Here is a 20,404-nt window from a genome sequence, read left to right as displayed (position 1 = left end):
TTTCTTATTTCCTTGACTGTTGGAGAAATTCACATTGATTATCACTATATCTCCTTAAATAGGTTAAAAAAAAAGGCACAAAAAAGGACTGTCTGATCCTATCATTTAATTCTTGATTTGAAATAAAAGTCTTTCTTAATTAAAATGAGAAATTCACATGATTATACATCGATTACTATATCCCTTTATATAGGTAAGAAAAAAAGGCACAAAAATGGACTGTCCGATCCTATAATTTAATTCCTGTTTTTAAATAAAAGTCTTTCTTAATTAACATGATTATGGACATAAATTTTATCCTTATATATTTTTTATCAAATTTCTTTAAATTTTCCAAGTTTTTTTTTTTTGAACTCCTTCAAACAAATGGTAATTTCCATTTAATAGTTGGTGGGATGCTAGATATTTTACAATCTTAGTGAAACTCAAGCATAAACAAAGATAAGAATTAATAAATATAATATGCACAACTACGTGCTGGAATTTTGTATCGAAAATTGGTCATGATTAGTTTTAAATGATTATTTAAGTGGAATTTGTTATTTGATGAATGAGAAATTAAGCCAAATTTAAGCCACTTAAATGCTTGAAATTATTGGAAAATCGTATAGAATCTTGAAAATATTTGGATGGAAAGTTGTGTCTTTTCATATGGAAGATTATGACTTTTGGTATGATTATTTTTCAATAATTGTCTCTTCATGTATAGCTATAAATTTCAAGAAATGCGTCTTTTGGTATGGTTGTGTCTTTTGACAAACCTTTCTAACTACTATATGTGGATCCCATGTATTTGGATTTTATCATTCATTTTCATAATTCCATATAATTTCTTTTTGTTTATATTGTGTAAAAACACTCTGTAGAAGTGGTCTTTTCTTGCATAAGATTAGGATTCGGAAAAGAGAGAATTCCGTTTCAATTCGTTGGCCGAAGCTATTTGGAGTGCTACTATGGCTTGACGTGGTTGTTGTCTCTTGGGAGATGATGTTAAGGGATATAATCCTGTGGAATAAAGATGAAAATATAGATTAACTTATAAGATTTTGAGTTACTTCTCTTAACAAGGTTGACTTTATTGAGATGAGTCTCAAGTCTTAATATGGTCTCAGAGCCCATTAAACTCTAACAAACGACTCGATCCGATTAAGACTCAATAAATGAGCATCGAATTTCAAGATTGGTCTACTCAAACGAGCAACCATCTTGTTGGGGCATGTTAAGGGATATAATTTCACATCGAATAAACATGAAAACATAGACCAATTTATAAGATCTTGTACTACTCCTCTTAATAAGGTCGACCTTATTAAGATGAACCATGTTCACCTCTATCTACTAATGCTTGATTTGGTTTATTTATTTATTGTAATTTTATCATAACAAAATTACAATATCTTGAGACGTGTGAATTAGAATTCTAATATCACTTAATTCTAAGTGAGAGTTGCATGTTAGCAATTTGATCAACTTAACCATTAATTTCATATTACTCATATTGTTGGGATTGACTTGTTAAGTTTGTACATCGAATCATTAAATAACTTTTAATTGACATATTAGACAAAATCAATATTTTGTTAATGTAATATATTAAAGTTACCCATAGTTAGCAAAATTAACGTTGTTATTTGCTTATTTTCATTTAAAATGAATGAATTTTTTTATTTAATTAAGTAGAATAATTATAGCTTTTTTTTCACATTTTTTAATTCGAACAATAAATCATTAGCATAAATATATATACTCAATAGATGATGTGAAATAATGTAAAACCTATAGGGTTAATAATCGAAATGGTCACTGAACTTTGTAAAAAGTTTTCACGGGGTCATTGAATTTTCAAAATTACCCAAGTTATCACCGAACTTTGAAAAGGTTTACACGAGATCACTGAATTTTAAAAATCGCTTTATTCACCACTAAACTTTGCAAAAGGATTTCACGGGGTCACTCATTCAGTGATTTCCTGAGGAACTTTTTGTAAAGTTTAGTGATGAATTGGATGATTTTTAAAATTCAGTTACCCAATGGATACTTTTTGCAAAATTCAGTGATCCCATGAAAACTTTTTATAAATTTAAGTGATGACTTGGGTGATTTTTAAAGTTTAATAACCCCAAGAAAACTTTTTGCTAATTTCAATGACCATTTGGGTCATTAACTCAAAACCCACACAATAATTGAGCTAATGACATAACAGAAGGATTTGGGCAATTAGTGACAAGAGAGCTTTCAAGTTGGGTAAAGTTAATATGTATTTGAATTTAAGTCTCATCAATATCATTCATGCAAGATAATTTTCTTGCCGACTTTATTCCTAAGATATGAATAGAAGGAATGAAAGTTTAAATTAAAAACTTATGAGATGAATATGACATTTGCGAGAAGGAACATTAATTTGGTACATAGTAACAAACATTGTACAGTTCAATAGGAAATACAGATATATCACTATGCTTTGCACAATCCTTTTGATATTCTTGTGGTTTAATACTTCTTCATATGTTTGCATCTTTTCATAAAGATATAGAAATGTCACATATGAAGATATTTTTTGTTCTATAGAGAGAAATTATTAAAGAAATTAAGAATATTGATTTTCATATTCAAATATGTGTATTTAAGTCATGGAGAAATATTAAAAGGGATAAAAGTATGGGGATTCGTGATTCTAGTATTTGTCAATTACTTGAGTTTCATCACGCTTTCACATTAATTATATTAGATTAGTTTACTTAACATAGATATGAGATAGTTAATATAAATACTAAATCTCATCTAATTTGCCTATTTGAAGTTAATTAGAAACTAGATTAAATACTTAGTTCTCGTGAGAATGATACTTTACTCATTACATTGTTACTTGGCTATGATAATAAATGAGCACTCAATAAAGGCAAGAAAAGCTACTGCTGAAGGCATTCATTAATTTAAGAAAGAAAGCTACTCTTGAAATGAGTTAAACAAAAGAACAAAGCTAAGAATGAAATGAGAAAATTGAATTCATTAAAATATTATAAAGTAGGCTATTAATAGCAACAGGACCAACTGAATTTGTAGGAAGTCTCTCAATAATCCAATATAATAGGTTTATCGCTAAGACTAGGTAGAAAATAGGTAACACTCCAGAGACTAGGTAAAAGCTTTATTCATGAAAAAACTGAACTTTCTCACTTAAAAAAATTAATAATAAATTTCTAACAATTCCTCAAACTAATGTGTAAAAACACGAGTTTTATGAAAACCAGCTACTGGGCCCTCCTCAAATAAGTCTTTCCATAGACACCAAGTAGCCTCCTGAACTTTTGAAATGCAATAAATTTGAGGGGCTTTGTGAATATGTCAGCAATTTGTTCTTTACTCTTATAAAAAATAAGATCAATTGAACCATTGTAGGCAAGTTCTCATAGAAAATAATATTTTGCATTATTTATTTGCTTCTTCCATGTAAACAAGGATTTTTCAAGAGTTTAATTATTGAACTGCTCTCGCTATAAATCTAAGTAAGTCCATGTTGCTTGAAATAAAGTTCTCCAAGAATCATTATCAACAAAATAGCTTGATCGATGAGCACTAGCTATTGTAGCTACAAACTTAGCTTCTGTAGTTGATAAAATGACAATTGACTACTTATTAGATGACCATGAGACAACCTCTGAACCCAACATGAAAATTTATCCTGAAGTACTTTTTCGATCGTCAGAGTCTCGAGCATCACTATCAGTGAAACCAATAAAATTTGATTTTTCTTCCATTCTACAGTAAAACCCAAAAGAAACAATACCTTGCAATTATCGAATAGTTCTCTTGGCAGTTAGAATATGCATCTCCTTTGGGCATTCCATATACCTTTTAGTAAGACTTACTATATACGTTATGTTAGTTCTTGTTGCAATTTAATACATCGAGCTTCTGATAATTTGCTTGTAAACAGTGTTGTCAACTTTATTTTCTCCAGAGTTTGTATTAAACTTCAAACCCATAACGCTTGGTGCTAACAAAATTCATCTTAAACCTATCTAAAATTCCGTGCACATACTTCTTTTGAGAAATGAAAATACCATCACCAGATTTTACAACTTCTCTGCTAAGAAAATAATGCATCAATCCAAGATCCAGCATATCAAATTCAGGCATTATAGACTTCTTGAATTTTTCAAACACAACACTATCATTTCTAATATAAAAAGATCATCCACAAATAAGCATGCCATGTGCATTGTGCCTCCAACTTCTTTTTTTTTTTTTAATAAATAATGTATGTTCATAAGGACATTTTTGAAATATTTCCTTCAAAAAATAGGCATCTATATGACTATACCATGGCCATAGAATTTTTCGCCTTTTTAAAAACTACTGGAATTTTTTGTTCAATAATATTACTATTATATGATCACGTGCTTTCTTCATAAAAGGCTAACATGACGACTGACAACAATTTTCTTGGTGAGTAGATTGTATAATTTATAAGCTTTTGACTGAACACTTACCCCAAGAAAAATGCATTTTTCTCCTTTATCATCTATTTTTTCTTTTCTGATTTGGAAAATATGCATATTCAGTCCATCCTAACATTCGAAAATGATCAACAACTGATTTTTGCCCACTCCATATTTCTTCAAGAGTTATGTTTCGATCAACTAGTGTGGGGCTTCTGTTCAAAAGATAAATGCTCCAATTCACTGCTTCAAGTTTGAATTTTTTAGACATGTAATCTTTGCAGAAGGCTTCACACCATATTAAGAATAGTGCAATTTTCTCTCTCACTTATGCCGTTTTGTTAAGTCTAATAGGCTATAGTCCATTGTCTTTTAATTTCATGATTGTCACAATTTTTTTTCAAATTATGTGAGTTAAACTCCTAAATGTCGGTCAATACATAATATCCTGATTGAGCTACCAGATTCTTTCTCACCTGATGCCTTGAACCTTTGAAAGGCTATAAAGGTTTCTGATTTTTCTTGCAGAAAGTATACTCAGGTTCTCGGCTAAAATCATTAGTACACAATATAAAATACCATTTACCTCCATTTGACATTGGTTTGATCGATCCACATAATTTTGAATGCACATGTTTTAGTATCTTTCTTGCCCTCTGGGACTTTCCTTCTGGGAAAGCGTCACGATGTTGTTTGTTAACAAAGCATTCTTTAAATATATCTAAAGGAGACTCAAATTTTGGAAGGCCTGCCACCATATTTTTCTATTGCAAGGTTTCAATCCACCAAAATTAAGATGGTCATAGCAAAAGTATCATAACCACACAACATCCTATAATTTGGCACAGAAGCAAGAGTAAGTAGAGTTGTGGAGACCCAACAAACAATAAACATATTATGTACACAATATACAACTATATTGCACATTAGACTCAAGTAATAGTGACCTATTCGTTTTTCTCTTCGTCGGAGAAATTACCAATATTGGTTTCTTTCTATTTCCATTTGATATAGTAGGTTTCTAGATTTGGTTTCACAATGAAGACAATACTGGTGTGTTATTATTATTATTATTATTTTTTCATTTTTTTGTTTTTTTGTTTTGTTTTGGATCTTATGAAGTAGACCGGGTTCAAACAATATGGGCGTTATAGTCATTTGAGGGAAAAATGGGTATTGTAATATATGTCCACCATTAGGAGCATATATATCTTTGTATTCAAAATTTGTTCATAGATACAAATATTTCAAATTTTGGTCATTTTTAAAATGGGGTGTCAAAATTAGACATTTTCCACAATTTCCTCTTATACATAGGCATGTAGTTGTACGTGAATTTCTAAGAAAGTAGTGACAACATTAGGAAAATTTTAAAAGCAATAAATAGTTCTAAATTAATTTGTCAAAAGACATGTTTATTTAGATACAAAAAGTTATAATGCATAAGAAATATAAATAATTGAGATAACACCATTTCACATTCTCATAAATTCGTACACAAAAGCATGAATAAAGGAAAAGAAGAATCCAAAGAATGGAGAGCCAGAATTCAATTATCACATTTGAGTACTTTGCATATTTTGGATGCTACAAAAACATTATTTTGTGCGGAATGAAATGATCACATAAGCAAAAACTCAAAAAAATACAAAATGCAATGTGATAAATGCCATTAGGATCTTTCCTATAGTAGTAATATCAAACTTTAGTAATCACAAAAGTAGAGGTTATACCATTGGGCAAATTGTTCAATTGGGGTCGAAATTTAACTTAAGTTTCTCGTCAGACAGAGGTCTTATGTTCAAATGTTGGGGGACGCAACAGAAAATCATAAGGTGTGTTGACACATAAAAATTCAGCCCAAATCGAACAGCCCAAAGAGTAAAGCCCAATCGGAGGATCCCCAAATCAGATAGTCCAAAGAACGAAATCCAATTGAACGAATCAAGGTGAAGGCCCAAATAAGGGGCCCAAGAGTGCGGTAACGCCATCGCCCAAGTTTGCAAGTCTGAACGAATGGAGTGTCATACGGTCGCCCAGAGCTGTTATTCTATTCTCGCCCAAACTTTCAAGTCGCCCAAGGTGTCAACAAACATAACGCATTGTGATTATCAAGAGATGCAGTTATCAAGGCAGTTGCTAAAGCAACCTTATCACGTTCCACGACTCAAGGGATTCAATCGAAAGCGGTTGAGCGATGCAAGATAATGGCAGCAGTTAAAAGGCAGTTTCATGGCAAAATGACCACTACAAAGAAAGTGGATAGTTATAGGGCGATCAAGCAGTTTTTAGAGCAGTTAATCACAAAGGGATTGCCTATGAAGTATAAAAGGGAGAAATGACATAGAAGCAAAGGACCGAATCCAAAACTCTCGAACAGAGAATATGTAATTTTCATTTCTTTAGCTTTTAGACTTAAACACTTTTCTTTCTGTAACTCGTGTGCTTGCGCCCCTTGGAGGCACGTTGTTTTTCGTTTCCAATTGTAAAGTTCATCGCCAATAGAAGAACACCCCTTTTTGGGACTTTGTCTCAAGAGGTTTCGTCCCTTACACAATCGTCTGATCCTCTTTAATTGTTAGCGAATTAACCCGTGCGAAACAAGGTGTAAGAGGGAAGATTTCCTCCCAAAGCAGTTGATACGTAAGAAAATGGTTTGAATATGAGGCCTGGATCATTACACTACTAGTTGTCATGTTGTCTTTCACAATTAAATCCAATTTTTCATCTTGAATTTATCAAACTCCATTTTTCATATTGATTTCCTATCCCTTTTATAGAATTGACCAGCACATAGTAAATTAGTTTTCAAATCTGTGGCAAATAAAATGTTAGAGATACAGTGTGTAGTATTTTCTTTAGTTTGGATTGACACATTTCCCTTTCCAGAACGGATATTGCTGAGTTATCTCCAAACTTCACAATAGTTTCTAAATGATTCGTCCAAGAAAAAATAGACTTATCTCCACACATATTGTTCTTGCAGCAAAAGTCTATATGCCACAAATTTGAGTAACTTTGCCCCTTGGTATGGCATACTATGAAGTGATATTCATTTTTTGGGGACAAGTTAAATGTTTCACTACAGTCTCCGTTTGATAGGCATCTTGAACGATAATGACCACTTGTGACATTGAAAACATTGTACATTGGACTTATCTTTAGGCATGTATACTATAGAATTTTAGCCATCATGACCCTTCTATTTCTGCTATGGTTAGTATATGATTTTTAGTGCTTACCATTCCATCATCCTCTTCCATGTCCATCTACCCTTAGATTTGTAGATGTATGTAAAACTTGCTCTTCCTTGTTTTGTTGGATAATTTTTTGCTCATGCACCAACGAAGAACTTTGCAATTCATCAATTGAAATTGCATCAATATCCTTGAATTCTTTGATCGAATGAACGACATAATTAAAATTTGCTGTCATTGATTGAAGAATCTTCTCAATTATGGTATATCCGTCATTATGTCTCTGTGACTTTGCATCTTATTTGCAATGCCATTGTTCTTGAGAAGTAATCACCAACGAACTTTCCAGTTTCATTCATAAAACCTGAAACTCAGCGTGAAGTGCTTGAAGTTGCACCTGTCTTGCCCTCGCTGACTCTCTGATACTTCTTTTTCATGGAATCTAAAATTTGCTAGAAGGTTTCCTAGCTAAGAATTGTCTACAAAACTGAATGATCAATTGCTTGAAAGAAGTAGTTTCTTTGCCTTTAGATCTTTCAATTTCTATCCTTCCAGTTCTATTCTTTGAACCCATGTCAACACAACACCTTCTAATTGTTTTTCTATGCTAATATAAACAACCTGCCTATACTATTTGGACCGCAAGAAATTTTTCATTCAACGTATTCCAATGGTCATAATGACCATTGAAGCGAGGTATGGCTACTTGAACAACATTTTCAGAAGCCATTTGCAATTGCTACGAAGAATATATGACTGAAGAAGATAAAAGGTTTAAATAGGTCTGCAGCTGCTTTAATAAACAGATTCACCACAAATACTTGGAAATGGCGGATAGATTTTAAGATGAAATGGTTCTAATACCAATATTAATAAATGCACACTCAACAAAGACACAAAAGCTATTGCTGAAGGCACTCATTATTTTAAGAAAGAAAGCTATTGCTTTCTTGAAATAAGCTAAAGAAAAGAATAAAACCAAAAATGGAATGAGAAAACTGAATTCATTAAAATGTTTACATAGAATAGGACTATCCCAAATACTAGGTAAAAAATAGCTAACACCCTAAAGACTAAGTAAAAGCTTTATTCATGCGGAGACCAAGTCTTCTCACTTACAAATAACCGATAATAAATTTCTAACATGCTACAATATTGTACAATCACGGGATGATAAGTTTTTGGAATCCCAACTTCATTTGACAAATGCGACAGTGCCACAATATACCACATTTTCAGTGCTACTATCACAATTTCCAATGATGGTTATTAATAGTGTTAAACCTCACATTATAAGCTCCAGAAATTCTACATGGCAAGCAAACTTGGAGCCCCACACTCCACGTCAAATTGCCTCCGGATCGTTTGACCGAACCCCATGAAGAGGCCAAACCACTGTAGATTTACTGACCACATTGGATCGTATCGACCTCGTTGGAAAGAACCAAACCCAAATCACAAGGGAGGCTACAAAATGAGCTCGATGTGAGATCTTTTAGGCAATCTTTGATATATGACTAATGTGACAACTTACTTCTACCACTGCTCTTTCCGACCAATTAGGTCAAGTCTAAAGCCACAAGTTAGTTATTATAGACAATAAATAGTGTTAGCATTAAATGCTTATAATTGATTGATGTCTCCGACAAGAGGTACCAGTCACACTGATGAGGCCACGTGTTTCTTGATCCAATGACTCATATTCATCTTTTCTTACTATGAAAGTTCACACTAAACTCTTGAACCATAGCTTCGTTATATTATTTCATCATTCCCCAAAGTCGACCTCCTTTTTACATTGAAGGCTCACATCTAAAGTCCTCCCACACTCATATATTTATTTTTTCAATTGAGTTGAACGTTAAAGTGCGTACGGTCAACTCCACCCCTACTAGAGGAAGCCACGTGTGGCTAACGGTTTGTCCAAATGTGTAGGAATTAGGCTTACGTGGACGTGAGAGGTCTTGAAATTTGTTGGCCATGTCAAGGGTACAAAATTTAAGGTCAACAGATTGACGTTGTTTGTGAAAAACTACACTATAACCATGAACATCCTTGTGGTAGAAGCCATTACGAAGAGAGGTGCTCCATAGTCCAACCTTGAAGCAAGGTTATTGTTCTTGAAGAAAGAATAGTTGAGGATACTAGAGAGGTGTCACTTGAAACTTCGTGTGATACAAAAAATATTATTATACCATGAGTTATAACCACCACGATTCTCATGGTAGGAATCAACGGGATAAGGCTTTTGAAGAAGTTCTCTGGAAAAATGTAAATATTCGTTAAACTCATCGCTAGCATCGCTGAGGCGGTGGCACTACTTCACTTCTAGCAAGAGAAGTAGGTGAGATGGCTATAAATGTGAAGAACATAGCCTAGCAAAACGCTGCCATGCAGCCTTTACCCATGCGGCTTTCCAGCAAGAAGATGGGGAATATAATACTGGGGCTTACTCCCAAAGGCAAAGAAAGGAGCCTAGCCTAGTTGAAAGGGATGTGGAGGTGGACATGTCAACAAATTACACTTCCAGCAAACCGGTCGACAATTTGCCACAAGGGGAATAAAACGTCTCCCCATAATATGCACAAGAACGTGGACCTTAGATGTCCATTAGTGTCTTCGACAAAATTCAACGCCTAGAAATAGGCCCCAACAGCCATCTCCACCTAAAAATAGGTGAGAAATTTAGGTGGAAAGAAGGGATGCTGTAAATTTGAGAAACCAATCCGGTGCATCACAATTGCCTCAGTACTAGGCCAACGAGAAGGACTTGGATGGTCCATGCAGATCTTATGAATCGGACGACGATGATGAAAGTCTCCCATTTTTACAAGAGTTGAGGAATGCCCATGTCCCTAGTCACTTTGTGCAGCCAAAGATCTCCAAATATGAAGGAAAGTATGACCCACAAAGTATCTTAACAACTACAAAACCATATGAGTCTAAGAGGGGCTTCATCTGCATTGAAATATAAAGCTTTTCACCTCACACTTACAAGTGCTGTTGAAATTGGTATAATTGTATATAGGCAAAAAGTATCTTAAGAAGGTTTTCTTAAATCAATACTTGTCAAGTAACGGAGGAAAGGCCCCCATACAGAGGTTGCAAGATATGAGACAACAAGCAAGAAAACTTTGAAGAGTTACTTAGCCCAATTTACAAACGAGATGACTTATTGTGAACAAGTCACTGATAGAGAAGTTCTTTCAGCCTTGAGAAGAGGTCTCAATATAAATATTCTCTTTTGGATGGATGTACGAAATAAGACTCCCACTTCTTACAATGCAATGATGAGAAGCGAGATTATGAATGAAGAACTGATAGACCATCGTAACTAAACTTCAATGGGATTTCCACCAAGCCAAGCATTTGCCACTACCACTTTAAATATGGTACCTTCCTTGGCATAAGAAGAAATTGGGCCTAATGCTCAACGGCCACCAAATCGATCAAGAGGCAGAGCTAGAGGCAAGAGCAATGAGCCTACAAATAGGACATATTGTACTTATCATTGAAACTTACAGTTACATGTCTAGGCCACATTTAACAGAACAAATGGAAGTAGTCTTTTCTTGAATAAGATCATGATTCGGAAAAGAGAGAATTCCGTTTGAGTTTGTTGGTCTAAGCCATTTGCAGTGCTCATATGACTTGATGTGGTCGTTGTATTCTGAGAGATGATTGCTGAAAAACAGTTAGCACCAATGCAGGCAAATTCATTTTAAAGAGAAAGTAAAAAACTAAATATTCTTTCGATTATATGAAATGTTTTCATTGAAGAATGAAAGTATTAAATTTGTTGTTACGTATTCGATTTCAATAATTATCATTTCGTCTTCTCAAATCCAATTTTGGTAAGTCGAATTATGTTTCGATTTCACGCATATAAACGATACATTTTGTGAATATAATATGAACATTATTGGTGTAATATCCCGAACACTACGTACAAGTATTAATTAGACAGAGTTCATTTACCTGCACTAAAAGTAGACTTCTAAGTTATAGTGCTAACTAAAGGAGTTAGTATATCTTTTGAAATGGCAAAAATAATAAGATATTTTCGTTCATTGTTCTCCTAGAAATCAAGTAAATCAAATTATATTGCATTTATATTCTCTAAGCTACGAAGCATTTGGTGTTTAAATTATTTAACTAATTCGATATGCATTCTAGTAAGACTTGTGTCCGATGTCGGATTATACGCAGGAGACACACCAGAAGAAGAACCCTTTGCATATCTTTCATTCCCAATGTATTAGAATAAATTAAGTACTTCTGCATTCTCTTCTTCAAGATTAGTAGGAGTGGGTGCAGCGGGTGTTCGACTAACATTTGCACCCATATGCAATTCGTACATAGTAACTAAAGTGGTTTCTAAATTTTAATAAGTAATAGGTTGGTCAAAATTTAAATAATTTGTGATTTGTCGGATAATATATTTAATGCCTTTTAAATTGTACTTGAGGTCCATTACGCTTGCCAAAGGAAATGACATTGGTAAGTCTTCCAGTATTTTGGTGTAGTGATAATTGTGGTGACTAACGGTTTGTCCAATTGTGTAGGAAACAGGCTTGCGTGGACATGAGAGGCTTTGGGATCTATTTGTCATGTCAGGGATACAAAATTTGAGGTCAACAAATAGCATTATTCCGCAATAAAGAGACAGCCCTACCATTGGATGAAGAAGTCTGATTAATGGCTTGGGGTCTTCATATCATAATCATTCGAGTTTTCTAAAGATAAGCCAAAGTCATGTTCGTTGTATTTCCTTCCCTTTTTTTAGATATCAACAAAACTTTACAAATATATGCATTCCTACATATTTGTATATGATTAAAAAAGACAAATAATAAAGGTAAAGAAACCATTTGGACATGTTATATGCTACAAAACATGTTTTTATAAAGAGCAATTGATGAAAACTACAATGTAAACCTCATTCTTCCATTAAAATGAAGTGCATATGTTTAGATATTAGCCCCTTATGTGTTCGTCCCAATTGTCCCCTAGGAGTAATATGGCTCAATGCTAAGGCAGAGAGAATTATATTGCACATATGGGAATGATTAACTGCCAATCTAGAAAGCTCAAGCGATGGAGAACTGCCGAGAGATTGTAGCGCACTCTATGTCTTGGCTGGTTCCTCTTCGTCCACACACGTTAGCATCAGCATTTAGGTTCTAGATTCAAGTGGTAGTATTAAATCGTAATACTCTGTTAGAAGTTCATCGTACAATTATTTTTTGATAACTATTTGAATATTCGCAAAACAGAAATAAAAATAACCTTGCGCATGATAAGTTGCGCTTGAGAAATAAATATGAATACACAATCACAAGTCCATTGGTTTATCAAAATTGCGAGTTCAGATCAAGAGTTCGCAGATATAAATTTCAGCAATCAAAATTAAAAATGCGAATCCTATACACTGTTGCAGCTGAAGATACATTAACCTATGCAAAGTTCAATTGAAATTGCACCAGGTCCTTAATCTCCTAACATACTATCAACGAAGCCCTTAAATAAAAAATTATAATTCAACAAACCATTATAATTAAAAAAATAAAGTACTAAAAACAAAATCAAGCCTTATGCAAATGTGATGTGAAATTAATCGGCACCACTTTCGTGCATATGACATGTATGGCACCTATTTTCATTCTCTTCCAACTCACGCAAACACTTTTCGCCTCTTCCAAAAAACTTATGAAGAGCAAACGATGCTAAACTCATTAAAACTATAATTTTTTTTGCCCAAAAGCCACACAAATATCTTGAGCTATAGACTTGGCATCATTAGAAATTCCAAATAATCCACTCCTTGAAAATCCAGCACAGTAAAGGCCATTTTCTCCTTTCCAGTGACTTGGGACTCTCTTTTTGGGCATTCCTTCTTCATTAAATAATCCCCCATTATCCTGTTTGAGAAAAATTAAGTTAGTAAAACACCAAAATGTATAAACAACATAAATAAGTAGATAACACTGTCAAGTGTGATATTCCACGTTGGATGAAATTACAGAAGATGAAGATTTCGACAAACACTTGGTAAGAATAACCAACACGCTTTTTCTAGTAATCACAATGATTTTTCGTTTTAAATTTTTTAGACCGGGTTTTTTCATTCATTTATTTGAGAGCCAACAAACAGAAAATTAGTAAGCTCCTGTTTGGTAGAGATTAAAAATCAGATTTTTGTAGATTTTGATAACAGTTGATGGAATGTGTGTTTGAAAAGTAGTGTGTCCTAGGAAATATGCGATTAAAATTAATTGTTAACTTTTATTTAAATTTTAGAGGTACCAAACAGGGTTTAAGTATATAAAATTTCTGAATTACCTTGAGCCACTTTCTCACTGTGCTTCTGTAGCCAGTAGCAAAAACAATGGCATTGAAGCTTTTTGTGTCACCATTAGCAAATTGTATACAATCTCTATTGATCTTATTGATGGATGGAAAAACCTGAAAAGGATGATGAATCTGGTTAGAAGTCTTCTCGTTTTGAGCGTCTAGGGTTTAGAGAGTTAAGATTTGTGAAAAAATGAGGTATACCTTAATTTCTTGTGCTTTGATTTTGTCCACTGTTCCAACATCAATAACAGGAGATCGACCAGTTATCCTTTTGAGATAGAATGGTCCCTTGCTTGGCCTTTGAAGGCCATAGTCAGAAAAATTTCCATATGTAAATTTGCTTAAATTCAATATGATATTGTCCACCAGGTAACAAGGGACAATTTTCAATAAAACCATCCCTAGTTGCACGATCCTCTTGGTAAGAACATGCACCTGAAAAGAAGAAACCACGATTAATAATGATCGCATTCAATTCTTGGAAAAGGCTGCCATTAATTTACTGCTATTTAATTTGTAATATTGATAGTGTGTCCTATCTATGCTACATGCACAAAAGTGTAGATAAAACTGCTATGAAAATAACAATTGTGAATGTTTCCACACTACCAAAAAGGTGTTAGCGCAAAAGGTTAGCGACAAAATCAACTATATATTTTTCGAAAAATAAAATTAGACCAGGATTGAAAAATTATATTGCTGATAGCCTGTTGCAAAATCTAGTTCTTAATGGTAAAAGTGCAAAATATTTAAAAACATAACGTGATAAAAAAAAAAAATCACTTACGGGACTGCGTACAACTATACTTGTTTGAGCTCCCCAGTTCGACAAATCATATGCAATTTCCATACCAGAATTTCCACAACCGACAACCAAGACATTTTTGTCATCAAATCTCTTGCCATTTTCATAACGGCTAGAATGCATTACCTCACCATGAAAGCTATCTAACCCTGGAACATTAGGTATATAGCCCTCACAATTCTCACCGGTTGCGACGATAAGAAACATCCCCTCATATTTTTCTACCGCATTAATAAGTGTGTTCCTTACAATGACAAGCCACTTCCTTTCTCGCTCATCAAATGATGCAGACTCAACTGTCCTATGATAGATTGGGTTAACGTTAAAATGGGAAGCATAATTATCCAAGTATTGGATAAAACCAGTTTTGGACACAAATGTGGGTGCATTTTGTGGGAATGGCATGTGAGGAAGTTCACAAAATTGCTTTGCTAAATGAAGCTTTAGCCTATCGTAAGACCTTTTCTTCCAGAGGGAAGCACATTAATCTTCCTTCTCTAGAACAATGTTGGGTACATTTTGGAGGTTTAGACATGCAGAAGTTGCTAAACCAGCTGGCCCTGCCCCTACAATCAGAACTACAGTTTCTTGCTGCATTTTCTTATTTCCTTGACTGTTGGAGAAATTCAATTGATTACACATCGATCACTACATCTCCTTATAGAGGTTTAAAAAAGGAGGCACAAAAATGGACTGTCTGATCCTATCATTTAATTCTTGATTTGAAATAGAAGTCTTTCTTAATTAAAATGAGAAATTCACATTGATTATACATCGATTACTATATCCCCTTGTATAGGTAAGAAAAAAAGGCACAAAAATGAACTGTGCGATCCTTTCATTTAGTTCCTGTTTTTAAATAAAAGTCTTTCTTAATTAACATGATAATGGACATAAATCTTATCCTTGATTTTTTTAATCAAATTTCTTTAAATTCTCCAAGTTTTTTTTTGAACTTCTTCAAACAAATGGTAATTTCCATTTAATGGTTGGTGGGATGCTAGATATTTTACAATCTCAGTGAAACTCAAGCATAAATAAAGATAAGAATAAATAAATATAATATGCGACAACAAAGTGTTGGAATTTTGTATCGAAATTTGGTTGTGATTAGTTTTAAATGATTATTTAAGTGGAATTCGTTATTTGATGAATGAGAAATTAAGCCAAATTTAAGCCACTTAAATGCTTGAAATTATTGGAAAATCGTATAGAATCTAGAAAATATTTGGATGGAAAGTTGTGTCTTTTCATATCAATGATTATGACTTTTTGTATGATTATTTTTCAACAATTGTGTCTCTTCATGTAAAGATATAAATTTCAAGAGATGTGTCTGTTCGTATGGTCGTGTCTTTTGACAAGCCTTTCTGACAGTTATAAGTGATGACTAGAATTAATTTGCCACTTTAAAGTAGTTTTCTTCACGTCTTTTCGGCAATTCAAAGATAAGAGATGAGAAAGACCACAAATTAATCCTCAACCTTCCGTCCAGAAGCAAAAACCAGCAACCTCATTTCATTCCACAAAAAAATGTTCAATACGCAAGGTACGATTTCTGTCGACACTACAGCAACTTTCAAATGTTCAACATAGATATCAAGGCAGTTCAGTACTCATTAGAAAGGACAATCGGACATTTGGTTTTCCAGTTAAGAGTTGAAGAGAACCAAATATATTATTGCTAACATCGTTCACTCACTCAAATTCACTCCCCACCACCAGCAAACCACCACTATTAGCACCACTGGCAACCACGACCCTCATCCACCAATATCCCATTCCTATCTAGGATTTTAGTTAACCAAAGAGAAAAATCGTCCCTTGAAGGTTCAAAGAGAGGCAAATAATTCATATAGAGATGCAAAGAAAGGAACAGAAAGATGAAGGGAACTTATCATAAGATTTTTTTTTACAAATCAGTAAAAGAGCATTTTCACTGACTAATTTTTGGTTGGTTGGGAAAAACTGGTCGGCAAAGTCATAGTTTCTTGTAGTGTTTAATTTGTTGGTGTAATAGACTAATGATATTAAATGCATTGTCTAACGATAAGGTTAGAGTTTCTATTTTTGGATATCCTATTAGGAACTAATATCATCTATTATAATTATAAGAAATTCAACAAATCAATTAAAAAATCTAAAAAATAATCCGGTTAAAATCTTATGATTTACATAAATTCTAGTAAAAATCATGAAATCTAAGAAAATCTCTAAATATTAAGAAATCTATTAAACTTTGAGTTGAGGACATTCTTCCGGTCATGATGATGGGCTCTGACGCCTGGTGTGCTCTTTTTAACATTTTTTATAAATCAAATATAATAAAACATATTGACTACTTCTTAAGCGCCATCCATGAAATATAGAAAACATATTATTTTTGCAAAAATGGGGTAACAATCTTCAAAAGGTCGGGCCTCCTTTAGAGTATAACTCAAAGCCTCACAGTAAAAAAAAGGTCATCTGTCAACCTTCTTTTAAAAAGTCAACGTAAAATTGCTAGATCCAAAATCCAAAATCATAATAAAAATGTAAAGAGGTGCACACCAATTGTCTTCTCCTCTCCAAAAGAAAAGGAGTAAAAAAGAAAAAAAAAAGAAAAAAAAAGAAAGAAATCCAGGATAAACGAGCAAATTAAAAATAATTGTTAAACAAAGCATTGATGATATCAAATGATCAACAGAACAAAACTTGTATCCCTATCCATGGATGTTGATAAGCGTATTTTATAACTTATTTAGACCTAAAAATATGGACAATTTAGAGTTACTTTGAACAATTATAAATTATTTTATTGTATATTTCACTTATTAGGTGAAACTCGATAAATGAAAGTGGGATTAAAAAAAAGAAGCGAAAATTGGTGAAAAAGGCAAGATCCAAAGTTTGGGGACTACAACGTAAATACTCAAAGTTGTTTTGGACTTCACGATGAAGATTCGAGAACACTAATGGTCAATTGGATGTAATTAAAAGTCAAAAGGAGTAAAATATAGCCAAAATATTTCACAATCAATTTTCAACTGCACAAGGATATTCCAGATTTTAGCCGGAGATTGAGACCATTTTTGGCCTAGTAACATTTGAATTGAAAAAGATCTACATCTAGTAAAATTATAGCTATTTGAGTTATCTTTACGACCCAATTTGAATTGCCTCAATTGGATAATGGAAAAGAAAATTATGATAAAAATACTACAAGATGCGTAGTGCTGAGTTTCATTCGATTGTGATACAGAAATTGGCCAACAGAAGACGAGTGATAAACCACAAGGATTCCCCACAATGAAAGGTATGGCCTTGGTCCAATACCATTCAAGAGCAATAGCCGTGGGCTTCCGAGAGCCCCGCACAAAAACCTCTCCCTTTTCATGCACCATTGCAGGGTGGCCTTGTTTGGTCTTGAAAAACCACTCCTATTGCCCATTTTAGATCTAGCGAATAAGAGGCTAAAGAATTCTTTCAAGACTTGCATAGATAGCCACTCGAATATTCGAAGCTTTCTCATAGCTTAACAGATCAGCTGCACTGTGTCTGCGACCAAAACTGTCAAATGTCGAACCTTGGCACCCACTAAATAATTTAAAGTAAGCCCATTATAGGGAAAAACACCGACTTCCAATAGCTTGTCTCTGACTGCCAACTGCCAGTTCTTTAGTTCTGGCCTAAACACAATGGCCCTTTCAACCTATTCATAGGACTGGTTCACCACTCAGAGGTTATTTGACCACCGTTGCACCACCATCAGGACGTTGAGGCGCCACCAAAGAGCACTATTCAGAGTTGGGGCAACGCCACTCCCATGGCATCTCTGAATTCGGGAAAAAATGGAAGCAGCTATAAATACAAGAAACGAGGCAATTGAAAGGAGTTCCACACATAGAGAGAAATAGAACACAATTTGGAGAATTAGAGAGCAAAATTAAGGGAGAAACACTCATAATCATCAAGATCAAAGAGCAAAAGTTAGGATTTGAAAACTTTTGAGGTTGAAAAAGATTCTTGGTGCAATATCCAATTTATTCCATGATCAAGATTTCAAAATTCAGTTATGAACTCTACACTTTTTGTTTTCCTTTCATTATTACGAGTAACTAAATTTATAGCAATGGTGAACAATGTAATCCATTTGCGATCCTTTAATTCTTTTATTCAAGATTTTTGTTATTTTATCTTACATATGTTGATTTTGCTATGAGCTTAATACGTCGAATTATTTGATCACACATTTGATGATTTTGTGAATCTTTTATTAATCGAGAGGTGGGTATTAGATTTAGACCATATAATAAAATTTGGTAAATAAGTATAACGTGTAAAGATTCCTATACTAATTATTGCCCTCATTAGAAGAATTAATAGAACTAATATTTTGTTTAACTAAGATTGATTCACATAAAGATATGGAATTGACTTAGTTAAATAGGCTAAATGAGAACTCAAGAGGGGTAAATTGAATATTTTAAAGGATCTGGATCGAACACTACGATAGTAATGAATCTCGATTGGCGAATTAAAGGGGATAGGTAAAATTGTAAGTCCTAGCTTCCACATTCATACTTTTAAAACCCAAATTCGATAAATTGTGTACGTTAGGTAATTTAGCTTAGCTAGAATAATATAAACACCAATCACAAACCTTATTATTTGTTTTCGATCAAATTAATGTTACGAATAATTTAAACAACGGTTATATAACAGTCCTCTAGGAATGACATCTGGACTGAACAAGTTTTTGCTATCGTTGTATGGGACTATTTTTATTTTATATTGATTTTCATTATGTCTTGCTTTTGTTTGATTTCTTTTTCTTCGACTGATCTACTTATTTTTCTTTACTCCATTGTCAAGGAATGAAAAAGAAGCTAGAGGTAAAAATTTCACGATGATTGATTTTGACTTAGATGAAGGAGACATGCTATTTAGAGAATTGTTTTTTAGACAATAACTTAAAAAATGGGGATACAATCAACCTATTATATTTGATAAGGCTGGCCGATCGAAGGGATTAAATATGAAATCAATTGTTTAGAAGAGATTAGACCGACGCGTGAATACTATGGTGCATTGCATTATACTAAAAATTACGTGTTGTTGGCAACTTCAGAGAAAGTGAAGATAGCTATATTTGACGATGTACCTGTATCCTTTTGAATCAAGAGTACTTAAGGAGATAAGATTTCTCTTTAGATCGGAAAAATTTCTCACCGTATTAAATGTTCTAACCGTCTCGTCAAATATGTTTATTCTAACCAATCAATACCAGTTATCCGATAATATGTATTATTACTAGTCACTGCAACACCTTCTGTAACTTCTTCATACGTTGAAAATAATTCCTGATTGGGTGACATATAAAAAGTGCAAGCTATATTCAAAATTCAAGCCTCGTCGGGTTTGGATGAAATTTTAGAAGATGAAGGTTTTGAAATAACACTATGTCAAGTGTGATATTTCACGATGGATGAAATTTTAGAAGATGAACGTTTTGAAGAACGAGTATAAAAGGAACAAGCATGCTTTTCCAATTTTTTTTTTTTTTTTTTTTTTAATCCAGTATTTTTCATCCTTTTTTTTGAAAGAAAAAAAAGGGGGGGGGGGGG

The 20,404-nt window shown here is 33.4% G+C and overlaps 2 pseudogenes; both read right to left on the bottom strand.

Moving 5' to 3' along the window:
- Positions 1-13,380: 13,380 nt before the first annotated feature.
- Positions 13,381-15,395, bottom strand: LOC111394919 (annotated as a pseudogene).
- Positions 15,396-18,312: 2,917 nt separating this feature from the next.
- LOC111394135 overlaps positions 18,313-20,404 on the bottom strand; it is a 3,965-nt pseudogene continuing 1,873 nt past the window's right edge.

The sequence above is a fragment of the Olea europaea genome, chromosome 5 (genome assembly GCF_002742605.1).
Source record: "Olea europaea var. sylvestris chromosome 5, O_europaea_v1, whole genome shotgun sequence".
Lineage (NCBI taxonomy): Eukaryota > Viridiplantae > Streptophyta > Magnoliopsida > Lamiales > Oleaceae > Olea > Olea europaea.
The sequence above is the reverse complement of the archived record's forward strand: the minus strand, read 5'-3'. Positions and strand labels throughout refer to the sequence as shown.